General features: G+C 40.4%; 1 long non-coding RNA gene across 3 annotated transcripts; it reads left to right on the top strand.

Annotated features, from left to right (window-relative positions):
- Nucleotides 1-452: 452 nt before the first annotated feature.
- On the top strand, nucleotides 453-7,769 carry LOC130012553 (uncharacterized). Of its 3 annotated transcripts, XR_008788027.1 has the most exons (4): nucleotides 3,091-3,128; nucleotides 4,461-4,527; nucleotides 5,236-5,349; nucleotides 7,463-7,769. It is a non-coding gene; the product is annotated as an uncharacterized LOC130012553 (long non-coding RNA). The 3 variants fall into 3 exon arrangements; XR_008788025.1 differs by lacking the exons at nucleotides 3,091-3,128; nucleotides 4,461-4,527 and adding an exon at nucleotides 453-608; XR_008788026.1 differs by lacking the exon at nucleotides 4,461-4,527 and having other exon boundaries at nucleotides 3,004-3,128.
- Nucleotides 7,770-9,468: the final 1,699 nt, after the last annotated feature.

Below are 9,468 nucleotides of genomic sequence, written 5' to 3' on the forward strand. Positions count from 1 at the left end.
AGCTCCAACCGGGATATATGGCACCAAACATATGGTGAATAGTATAAGACAAATTAAAAGATATCACATAATGTGTTCATGTACACAAATAAAAACAAATATCACAGTATATTAAATAATTTCAACAAGGTGGGATATTGATTGCTTTTAATGATTAGTTTACTTTAATGTATTTAATAAACTGGTTAGATCTGTGACAAGGTCATCATTGTGTATTTAAAGAATAACAATGTTGGATCTAGGTGGGGGGCACTTGCCATACCCCCCCCCCCCCACAACCCTCATAACATAATACAGTTGCCCCCTTATTATGCATGTGTTACATATAAAATCAACTAACGACAGAATGGCGAAACAGTTGCTGTCTATTCTTGTGAGTGTTTGATAGTCAGTTTTAAGACAAACTTGCCTCTCGCATCGCAAATATGACAGGATATAGTAATTGTCAGTCATGTTCAGTCACCAATAGCTCGTTATAAAGATAAACGCGCTGACACAATCTTCACACTGTGCTGATATAAACGACTGTGTTGGTATCAACAATACTGTACTGATATAAAAGCTGTCTACAGTCTTCACACCGTGCTGTTATAAACAGAAAGTTTAAGGTAAATATGATACAAGTAATTAATGATATTTGAATTTCAAGGGATCTAAAAAAATAAACCAACATCTCGGTTATTTTGAGACTAAAATATGATATTCTATGGTTATATTGCAATGCGAAATAGGAAACAACGTTTCATGCTGTTCTTGGAATTCCCGCTGTCATAGATTCCTATACAGTTTGAACCAGTGATCACTCTTGGTTTCATTTTTTTTCCGCCAAAGAAAGGAAATTGGAATCGCCTGGTCAGTGATGCAGGATGGAGCGCAAGTGACGGTCATCTAGTTATTCGGATTGGACGAAAAACCTAGATTCGGTGTACTCACTGTAAATCAAACGCGACTTCTAACTTAAAGATACATTATGTAAGATTTAGATAAATAGCTAGCCATTCTTGTTATAATAGTTCGAAAATAGATAATGTGAAATGACGTGTGCAATAATTTCAACCACCGTACTGGTTGTTCGAAGCCAAATGTCGCTCCTTCATTTTTAGCTTAAATCAAAATATGGCTGGCTTGTTAATCGGGAGGTACCGGGTTCGATCCCGGTTATGGCTGAGAAAGTTCCTCAGGATTACCGGTGTGGTTTCTCCTTGCGATGCAGGACGGGGCATCTGACAACGGACATTCATCTAGTTATTCGGATTGGCAAGGGCGTGGATTTGTCATAACTTTTTTTTTTTTGGGGGGGGGGGGGGAGGGGGACGGACGAACTCTGGAACCTGGAACATTTCATTACCAAACGAAACAAATTATTACGAACAGTTTACTGTACCAGTGTTATGTCGATGAAGGCTGTAACTAGGGGTAATATGATGACAATATGGAAAAATTGACTACCTACATCAAAGCTGCATAAATATATGAAGTTAAGTGAATCGTTCTACGATCAAGACTGTTCTCTTTGAATATCTTGGCGGCATGAAGGGGGTCATTATGCACCGCACACGCCCTCATGTGGTTCAGTCGGTTTTGCGTCATGGAGTTGCGCAGCCAAGTTTTGATCGGCGCAGAATGCTGAAGGATCGCTCAACTGAGCAGGAACTAGCACGGTACAGCAGTGTGAGATGAGAAGAGCTTTGACAGAAGGGAACATCTGCCTCACTTCAGGTGACATAATGAGGAACGCTTCATGCACAAGTGAAATGGATTTGGCCGAAAACTGGCGCTTGAAGAATGGCAATTCTTGTTCCATGTCCTGATTGAGTTTCAGATACGTAGAAACAAGCTCACCATCATGTGGATATAAACCTGAAAATCTGTCCTGGCGATCAAAATCATGGGGGGGGGGGACAGAGACCTATTCGTCCCCCCCCCCCCTTCACATTCTAAGGGAGGGGACGCGTTCCCCCGCCCCCCCCCCCCCAAACCCACGCCCATGCGGATTTGGCGAACAACCGAGATTCAGTGAACACTTTGAGATGAACGTTAAAGAACCCTTTTGGAATTCGTATTAAGAGTAAGTCGTAGTGCCGCTGTCCAGGCAAGATTTCCCTCATAGCACACTACATGACTATAATGCCCGTCTTAATTAGCCCTGATGGAGCAGACAAGTTGGACGTTAAACCCCATTTCATTATTGCGTCAATAATAGAATTTCTGATTTCATGAAATTTCATGTGATGATTTGTTTTGTGGGGTAGTGTTTTATAGGTTGTTCTCTATTGCATGACAATCCATTCAGGATTACATATAAACGTATTTAGAGTATCGGTCATTATTCCCGGTAGTTTAGATATACACGTATTTAGAGTATCGGTTATTATTCCAGGTAGTTTAGATATACACGTATTTAGAGTATCGGTCATTATTCCAGGTAGTTTAGCTATACACGTATTTAGAGTATCGGTCATTATTCCCGGTAGTTTACATATACACGTATTTAGAGTATCGGTCATTATTCCCGGTAGTTTAGCTATACGCGTATTTAGAGTCTAGGTCATTATTCCCGGTAGTTTAGATAAACACGTACTTAAAGTCTAGGTTATTATTCCCTTGTTTAGATATACACGTATTTAGAGAATCGGTCATTATTCCCGGTAGTTTAGATATACACGTATTTAGAGTATCTGTCATTATTCCCGGTAGTTTAGATATACACGTATTTAGAGTCTCGATCATGTATCATATCACTTTAGCTTAGTTTGAAATATTTGAAGTGTAAACTGGAAATGCCATCAGATTTTACGTCCACGCCAGTTCCCCTGTTCGTGAATACCTCAGGTTAGGAGCAGAAAAGTAGGACGTTAAACTCCATTTCATTTCATTTCATTTTCGTGAATACCAAAAAAAGAATAAACCGCATGTTTTTACAGTGTGACAGACTTTTTTTTATATCATTCAAATAACCGAACAGGATCTAATTTCTTGTATTGTTCATTTAGTTTCAACCGTGTCATAGCACGTATCCAAAATAAATGGTTTTTAACACATTTTAAGTATAAATACTGCTCTTGGATTGATATTTATACATCATATACAAGTGCATTTATTAAACATTGCATCGTACACGAGGCAGGGTAAGCATACTCTTTCTACATTACCTAATTTAGATCATTCATTCCAGCTTGTAGATTATTTCGATATTTTATGGGATCACGGTGTCGCAGTGAGTAAATCACTGGCTGAATAATCAGGGTGTCCGAAGTTCGACCCCATTGTGACAGAGAAAATCTCCCGGGGTTTTCGAGCATCGTTTGCCCCGTTGGTGTCTCAAGAAACGTCGTCTGTCTTTCTGATGGCACGAAATGAAGTGAAATGGTGTTTAACGGCCAACTGTTCTACTCCGACTCGGCGAATGAACACGGGCATACGCTATGCAGTGTGCTATGAGGGAATTTTTGCCCGTGCAGCGGCACTATGGCCTACTTTTATATCGAATTTCAACTACCAAGGGATATTTTACGAGCACGCCAATGTATACAAGGAATCTCGTTTTTATTTGCCCGATCCTTGTCAGGCCCTCCTTCCTGCACCACTGACAAGGGGAAGCCACGTCGGAAAATCTTTATTCTGGTGAACTTTCGCGGCCAATGCACGGATCGAACACGCTACTCCCGGTGCCCTTCTATGGCCACGACTATACGACAAAGTATAGTTCACTACACCCGAACAGAAGCTAGTTCGACCATAGTCGTCAAAATGGACGCCGCTCTCTTCAATGAACTGCTACAAAACGCAAGTTTGCTTCCGAAAACATCGAAATTTCCCCATCATTCTTTGGCGAAAAATTCCCGGAATGTTTACCAAAAGTTTCTGATTATGATAAAAAAAACTGTACAAGACGTAGAATATGAAAACGACGATTTCAAGAAATCTACTCACAGTCAGAGCCCAGCTTAACCGGAGCGGGGTCCTGGGCCTGACTAGAATCGAGGGACCACTAACGCGTGACCGTGACTACTGCTAAAAAATTGCCTACGTCACTGGTTTAGACCAATCACAGAGAAGGTTGAGGGATTGCAGACTCACCCAGTCTCCGCCCATCGCACCGCGAGAAGCCTAGACCGATCACCCCGTGAAACCTTCACAGAGAAGTTTGAGAAATAGCTAAGTCTCCGTCCTCGCGCCGCTAGGTCGATTACCGTGAAACTTTCATCTGGAATTTAATTTTTTTTCTCTTTTTGCCATGAACCGCGGGGCCCTGGGCTTTGCTCACAGTTGAGTTCGTGACAGAAGCGGTTCCAATTTTTGACAGTGCCCTTTTTTCTGCTGAAAGTGCCTTTTCTCAGACCCAAATATGTCCGTTCCCAACCCATTGCAGGGATCCCAAATAACTCAAACCATCGACTCAAACACACCAGTCTGGTTTAATTAATGCTTCCACTTTCAAGCGAATTCTTGTTGTTTAGCTGACGGTGCCCTAATCCTATAGAGTGACTATAGACAGACATCAATAATAACATCTTGTGGAATCGGGTAAGGCTCTTTTTTTTTCAACGATTTCCGAACGTTTACTTAGACGAAAATATCAGCCAAATAGCTCTTGGAATGGCTACAGATGCAAGGAAATGACGGATAATTTTCTTGGGAGGATCCCCCACCCCACCCCCTCCAAAAAAAACCCTCTCAGCGGCGTGCCCGTCTCCGCGGTCAGTGGCTTCATTTTGCGGCGCCCCTCCTTTTCAAAATTCCTAGATCCGCCCCTGTAAAATAAACAAACCAACCAAATATCCAAAATTTATTTACAGTTACATAATTTATATTTAAAATGATATCACACTGATGTATTTAATGTTTGTATTACTGTATTTCCAAATAAAATTTACAAATGGATGAAATTGTTTTGCAATAATACTGTCACTTTGATAATTTCAGTTCAACATGTGGCTTGTTCGAATTGATCCTTGGTCGTTTATTATCCACTCTATATAATATGGAAACACTTTAAAATGTTATCTGAAAATTTAAATAACTCTCAGCTTCTGGGGCAACATTGTTAGTGTACGTTCTATCTTCAAATAACAATTCCAATACAAAGGCTACTGAGTCAGTGTCTTACCCACTTAGCCACCGTGGCTCCATCTGACGGGAAGAACAACTGAGGTTCCCTGTGTGTGAGAAATATACCATATGAGGAGAATAATTTATTACATTTATTTTTTTTTATTGAATTTTTTTTTCCAGCCAACATTTATTTTTAAAAATGTCTGAAGTCCGATACGTCGCTTTAATATTGGTTATAATGATAGTGAATCAGACCGATGGATGGCTTTTGAGAAAGGGATGGAACGCGAAAAAGTGAGTTTTCTACATAATATGTTGGTAGCTTTGTCGTTTATACAGAGAGAGAGAGAGAGAGAGAGAGAGAGAGAGAGAGAGTTTAACGTCCATTCGACACAAACTAGGTCATTTCGGGACTAACATATGGTTTTAATTTTATTTCAATAATTCGCTTGCGCGTAGGGGTCTTTAGCAGTGGGAGGAAACCGGAGGACCCGGAGAAAACCCACGAGGTTAGCAGGGCAACCCTACTCCTTGTCACGTTCAACCGGGGATTCGAAACCACGCCAGTTGACTCAATGACAGGCTTCATGATACAGCGCGCACGTACTAACCATTCGGCCCTCCACCCCCACCCCTCGTTTATACAACCACGGACAATCCGATTTTACAATTGTTTAACCACATGGGATTTCACCGGGTACCCAGCCCCTCCCGCAATCCGATTTTACCACTATATAGTGCATGTTTCACCTCGTGGGATTTCACCGGGTACCCAGCCCCTCCCGCAATCCGATTTTACCACTATATAGTGCCTATTTAACCACGTGGGATTTCACCGGGTACCAGGTTCCCTCCCGCAATTCGGTTTTACCACTGTATAGTGCACGACAGCTACACATATTTTAATTGACTACAATCATCTCAAGTACATTAGAACTAAGTATTACCGTTGCCAGGCACTACGGCAATTGTTTGCCCAGCCTGGTCTATATTGTAAAGCGTCGGATTTTTTTAAAAGAGACAATTTTTTATCGAATATTTGAATTGTATATATCCTGATTTTCTCTCTATATATATATAAAGTTTATATTTATTTGATATTTACTGTGATATTTGTTTTTATGGATGTATATATAGATATATTTTGTGATTATTTGTTTTTAATTTGTTTCGAGTAACGCCATATGTTTGGGGCAATATAGACCGGTTGGAGCTGATGTGCCAATATATTCCGGTTGTAGCTGACGCGCACAATATTTCATTCTTTTATTCATTGTATAGTGCACGTCTAACCTCGTGGGATTTCACCGGGTATCCAGCCCCTCCCACAATCCGATTTTAACAATGTAAACTGCATGGCTAGCCTAGTGGGATTTCACCCAGTACCCTCCTAAATATGTCTGTGCGCAGGAGAATTGTTGAAATACAGATTGCAACGAGACGTTACATAGTTTAGTACAACGCATGAATGATGGAGTAGACTACTGAATATTTTACCAACAAAATAAAACTAAATATGTCACCAGAAGAGTCTAGGTTGGGAAGGTCCGTTATCTGTGTGTGGTATGGATACGGGTGGGTAACGACCTGAAATGAAATGGGGTTTAACGTCCTACTGTTTAGCTCCGACTTGGCTAATGAAGACGTGCATACGCCATACATTGTGCTATGAGTCCAATTTTGCCCGGGCAGCGGTATTATGGCATACTCTTATATCGATTTCCAACTGCCAAGGATCTTTTACGTGCATGTCAACGTATACACGGGACCTCGGTTTTTCGTCCCCTCCGAACGACTAGACAGCTGTCCTTATCAGGCCTTCAGTCCTGCACCACTGACAAGGGGAAACCACGTCGGAAAATCCCGATGAACTTTTACTCAGCCAATCCAGGGATCGAACACCGTGGCTCACTCGGGTGGGTTACACTAACGCAGTTCATTATCAAAGATTCCAAATCGATGAATTGTCCATATGACCTCCCAAAGCTGGACGAACAAAATACAATACCAAATCCTTTGTAGTGTTGTAGCTCATGAATTGAGAGCCGCGCTGACTCAGTGAGTAAGATCTTGGCTAGCTAACCAGGAGATCACGTAATAGATCTCGTTGAGGTCTTACAAAGTTCCTTGGAATTTTCCGGTGTGTTTTTTTCATGGAAGTGGCCCACGACTGATGACCTAGCAGACACGGCGTCTAGTCGTTCGGTGGGACGAACGCAGATGCCATATACACGTTGGTGAAAACTTAAAATCACCATTGATAGCTGTAAGCCGTAGCGTCGCTGTTCGGACAAATTTGGTCTCATAGTACACTGCGTTGCGTATGCCCGTCTTCATCAGGTCGGAAGGAAGAGAAAAGTAGGAGGTTAAAACTTAAATAATTCAAAGTGTCGTTGTTTTCTTTCAGCTGTTTCTGTAAGGCCGTGGACAACAGCAATTATGGTAGGATTTTGCACGACTTTGGCTCCATTCAGAGTTGTAGGGGTTGGCTTGGATGTGGATGTGGTAATTCAGCTATGATATCATGCGGAACAGCTTGTGAGGCGAAAGTCAGATCGTGGACCAAGAACAACTGCCCAAGTCAATACAGGTCGACAAAGATTCGAGCTTCTTACTCCGCTAGCGTTTGTCATGATGGACATGGTGGACAAATTTTATCTTGTGGGAAATAAATTGCATGATCATGATGCGAGATAAAAATATGTGCCTATAAATGTTTATCTATTATTTGTGTTTAATCGACTGTCACTACAGATGGTGATAATCGCTCAACCAATAATATCAGCCAATACTGTCACATGACCTCTTACAGATAAATTTATTAATCCTAGCCCCTCGGCCCTCCCCCTCCCATCGTTTACACTATCTGGTAACAACAATCAATAATTAATCTTAGCCCCAACCCTCCCATCATTCACACTATCTGGTAGTAACAACCAATAATATCAGCCAATACTGTCACGTGATCTTTTACATATTCATTTATTTACATTAAAGCACGAACTTGATTTAAACATACATTATGCAAGAGCTAAATCTGCCTATTACAGGTCTTTCTTTAGGCCTGAAATGTTATCTAATTTATTAATTAGACATTACTAACTTATCCAGAACATAATCAGCCCTCGGTGGCATCGGGTTTCTCCGATATTAAATAGATTAAAACAGTTCGGCCATATTTTGATTTAAGCTAAAAAATGGAGGAGCGAGACTTCAAATGCTAATATCCTCGCTCGCAATAGAGTAATTTGAATGACATTTTCAAATTATTCATTTTACATTATCTATTTTCGAACTATTATAGCAAGAATAGCTAGCTCTTTATCTAAATCTTACATAAAGGTATCTTTAAGTTTAAGCGATATAGAGTGTCTTGTAAACTACAGTATTCTTAAAAGTTGGATCCCTAATAGGAAGATCAGCCCAAAAAGGTTTTAATTTAGTTTAGTATTTACAATGATACTATCAACTGAAATCGATCCATGATCCTCCATATGTAAATCATTCAGTTTAGTTTCCTATTTGTCTCTCTTCTAGCCTCTTTTTCTTGATAGGAACACGTTTTGTTTTGGAAAGAGTTTTATTAATATTCTTCTTTTGTGGATTTTAGTCAGACGTTGCAGCCAAAAAATAGCATGGGTCAAACATTATGCAATCGTAGATTTTGTTGACATCCAACATTTATTATAAATTGGATCAATTTTGACAAACAGGGAGTGTTTAACGAATGGGACAAAAAAGTATCGCATGTTGACCATATCTCGGTTATTTCTCAAAGAATCTGGCGTTTTTTTCGAAATTCGAAAGTTCGACCGTAAATGGATGCCATCAAAATGCCATGTAGGAATGTTTTGTGATGTCTTCCGGAAACATTTGAACTGAACATTTGTTTTTTTCTAAAACCATCGATTTCCCGGTGGTACGTGACAAGCAGTAGTGTCGCCTGTCATCCCTCCTGGGTTTTCTCCGGGTCCTTCAGTTTCCCCAAACTGCTAAAGACCACTACGCGCAAGCGAATTATTGAAATAAAGTTTCATCAACGAAGAAAGTGATAGCATTTTACTTCGAGAGCTATTGTCTATAGTGATTAAGGGGCGATAACTATGTTATACGGACAAAGACTAGTAAATTCATCAACGAATATATTGCATCTATATCAAGCAATTATCTCTTTTACGTGACATTTGTTGTTAACTTCTTGTTCTAGAATCTAAGAAGTTTATTTGAATGTACATTTTCAGTCTGTTGTTGATGAATGTTCATGTTTTTGAGGCGGGACATCAAGAGAGAGAGAGAGAGAGAGAGAGAGGGAGAGGGGGTGACACAAACTAGGTCATTTTTGGACTAGCATATGGTTTTAATTTTATTTCAATAATTCGCTTGCGGGTAGGGGTCGTTAGCAGTGAGAGGAAA

Source organism: Patella vulgata, chromosome 4 (assembly GCF_932274485.2).
Source record: "Patella vulgata chromosome 4, xgPatVulg1.2, whole genome shotgun sequence".
Classification (NCBI taxonomy): Eukaryota; Metazoa; Mollusca; class Gastropoda; family Patellidae; genus Patella; species Patella vulgata.